Here is a 3,923-nt window from a genome sequence, read left to right as displayed (position 1 = left end):
AAATTTCAAATCTGCAAGTCTTGTTTTCACGTCTTAGGGAAATCCCAATGCAATTCCAAAAAATTTGCAAGATTAACACAGGATTTTGTTTTCTTAAACAGCCTTATCTAATTTTTAACCAATCAGAGAAAACGTAAACAACAGGAATAAATAATTATACACATTTTTATCGAAGATGCAACGTGTGCCATTTTTGAATATAAAACATTTAAAATTAAATTATTATTAAATGATATTATTATTGCTTGGGAAACAATCATAAATAAGTTTATTTTTTGTAAAGATGGAACAGCATCCTCGTCCGTGCAAAAAAAAACAGATTCGACATCTTACAAGGCAGATTCAAAGTTTTGAATGATACTTGCACGATGGATTCAAACTTATAAGAATCTTTCAAGAAAATTGGAAGAAGAATGCATCCATTGGCAAGGTTTCGGGCAAGGTTTCCAAAGGTTCATTATCTCATCATTCATTCATCTCTAGCAATGTTTTCATTACTCGGAAAGTCAAAAATTTGTTTATCTCAACAAAAAGAAACAATGTTGCACGCGAGTTACACATATTATTGTGTGACAATATCAACTTGATTTACATATGGCTTCCAGTCTAGTTTCAACTGTTCTCTTGTAAGATTAAGCAAGATTCTTGTATATAAAACTTATGTTGCAAGAGCTTGCTAGTTTCATGCAAATAACATTAATGAATTTTGGACGCTCATCTTGCATGAATCTGGTAAGGCTTTGCAAGACTCAGGACGAAAATCTGGATGAAAACTCTTGCATGGTTGACCAACACTTGCATGGTTGAAAAATATTGAGGAACACTATTTAGTTACACTTAAACACGATAAAATGACGAAAATACGTGTTAAGAGTAGACTTTTTGATATTAGTTCTCACTAGTCCAACTGCGTGCAAACTTTGCATGGCAAAAAAAAAATTTGAATTGAAAGCATAAAATGCCTTGCATGATATCAAATCCTCCAAAGCAAAAAAAGCTCTTGGGTTTACGGCACCACCTCTCCAGGCCATTATTGCGAGACGACTATCTTGCAATATTGCCGTCCAGTTATGACCGGGCTGTTTGTTTGACACACGTTTATGTAATGACATAGATAACACCTTTGACACTTAATGACATTAAAAATGCTAATGGCAAAAGGCGGACTCGAGTGACTATTTAGGGTCCTACAAGTTGGGAAGTTACAATACAGGCTAACTTGCCGCGCTTTGTTATTTATAAGGCTCAGATTTAAAATTATCAATGCCAATAACGCTTTCGTTATAGATTTTACAGACAGCAAAAAACTGCCGGCCGATTCAACTAGAAACTCAGTTACTTATAACTTATGCGCACATTTGAAAGTTTTTGTCAAATCTAACATATTTTAGTCAGTTAAAAAGTAATTTTTCAAATAAGTTTTTAGTATTTTGCTTATATAATGCCAAAAACAACTTGTTTAATCGCGTACCGAAAAATTTGGGCTACTGTGCGTTCGCTTTGATTTACACTTTGGGACCCATAGGGTTAACAAGCCTGAAATTTACTCTTTTCACTTACTTGAATCACCTCAACTCTTCTATTCGTTTCAATGATATTCAAAAAACTATATAAAAATTGTCGCTATGTGAGTTCAAAAATGTTGTTACCAATAATCTTCAGGAATTTTTGTTTGTTAAAAACTGCCTTAGTTCAAACATTTCTCAAAAATCAAGTTTTATTGGTAAGGAGTTCACATGAAAAAAGTACTGGCCACTAAAAGATTTTTAGGATTCTGTATTGATTTTTCAGAATTTTTGTTTGCGCCATCAAATAAAATCAATTTCACGCACCAGAGAACAACAGTTAATCTTGAAACTTAAAAATTGCGAAAAATTGAAAAACGGAAAATTGAAATTTGGGGCTCCATATTAGTCGAACCCTACCCTCCCATCTGGATTTTTTGTGGGACACATAGGACCAGCACAGTATTTTGACACATAGTTGGGGTAACCCTCAGCTTTACATCGACGCACTGAACAATAATGCATTTTTCATGCATTTGGAGATAAAAACTTATTTTTATTGTGGTTGTAGTCACTTTTCATAATAAGCTATTTTCTTTGATTTTTCTGGTTAGAGTTAATCAGAAACCTTGAAACCTTACAGTAGAGGTGTCTCTTGTAGAGTTGGATTCTGATTTGTGTGGGCAGCTTTTTTATAAACATTGGCACATTATTCAAAAATTGTTTGCCAATTTTAGTTTTTTTTAAATATTTAAATCAACTCACCGGATTCTACTGATTTGAAACAACAGAAAACTCCTAATGAGAATGTTTGTAAAGCAAAAATTTTAAAACTTATTCAAATTAAAATATAAAAAGATATAGCCAAAAATTTTCTACTTGAAAAATAAGAGGGTACCTGTTTGATGTTTTCAAGCATTTTAACCAATTGGTTACAAGTCCAGTAGACTGGGATTTTTTCTAGAGTGTTTTTTTTCAAACTGGAAAAATGTTTTCAATATAAACACCCAGTGAACTGAAACTTGATGCTCATTGTTAAGAAACATAAAGTTTTGGAAAATCTTGCCAAGATCTTGACATGGTACTTATTATGAAAATATCAAGTTTTGTACAAATTTGCAAGATGTTTTCATGCGTATCTGGAAACAAAATTTTGACAATTTAACCAAGAAAGATTAACCACAACATGGCGAGGTATACCAATGTGTAAAAATTAAGAAGCAACTTTAAACACGATTTAGCACAATTTCAAATTATTAAGCATATCATATGAATCAAGTTTTATCCAGAAATATCAAGAATCAACGCAAGTTGTCGGAAATTTTAACTCTCATTAGTTTATTACGCTTGATTTTTCAAGTCTAAAGAAATTTTAAAGTATGTGCACGCTTTGTATGTACCTAGTACACACCTTATACAGGACCGTCTCCGGGAAGGCCCCCACTAAAGTCCCATACAAAACCTAAAAAGATCTACAAAAATTAATCAAGATCACATTCAAATACGACTAAAATAAGATTTCGAATGAATTTTTGAAACAACTGAAAACTCCTAATGAGAATGTTTGTAAAGCAAAAATTTTAAAACTTATTCAAATTAAAGTATAAAAAGATATAGCCAAAAATTTTCTACTTGAAAAATAAGAGGGTACCTGTTTGATGTTTTCAAGCATTTTAACCAATTGGTTACAAGTCCAGTAGACTGGGATTTTTTCTAGAGTGTTTTTTTTTCAAACTGGAAAAATGTTTTCAATATAAACACCCAGTGAACTGAAACTTGATGCTCATTGTTAAGAAACATAAAGTTTTGGAAAATCTTGCCAAGATCTTGACATGGTACTTGCTATGAAAATATCAAGTTTTGTACAAATTTGCAAGATGTTTTCATGCGTATCTGGAAACAAAATTTTGACAATTTAACCAAGAAAGATTAACCACAACATGGCGAGGTATACCAATGTGTAAAAATTAAGAAGCAACTTTAAACACGATTTAGCACAATTTCAAATTATTAAGCATATCATATGAATCAAGTTTTATCCAGAAATATCAAGAATCAACGCAAGTTGTCGGAAATTTTAACTCTCATTAGTTTATTACGCCTGATTTTTCAAGTCTAAAGAAATTTTAAAGTATGTGCACGCTTTGTATGTACCTAGTACACACCTTATACAGGACCGTCTCCGGGAAGGCCCCCACTAAAGTCCCATACAAAACCTAAAAAGATCTACAAAAATTAATCAAGATCACATTCAAATACGACTAAAATAAGATTTCGAATGAATTTTTGAAACAACTGAAAACTCCTAATGAGAATGTTTGTAAAGCAAAAATTTTAAAACTTATTCAAATTAAAATATAAAAAGATATAGCCAAAAATTTTCTACTTGAAAAATAAGAGGGTACCTGTTTGATGTTT

The sequence above is a fragment of the Convolutriloba macropyga genome, chromosome 6 (genome assembly GCF_964194025.1).
Source record: "Convolutriloba macropyga chromosome 6, txConMacr16.3, whole genome shotgun sequence".
Classification (NCBI taxonomy): Eukaryota; Metazoa; Xenacoelomorpha; order Acoela; family Convolutidae; genus Convolutriloba; species Convolutriloba macropyga.
This window is presented reverse-complemented; position numbering follows the sequence as displayed.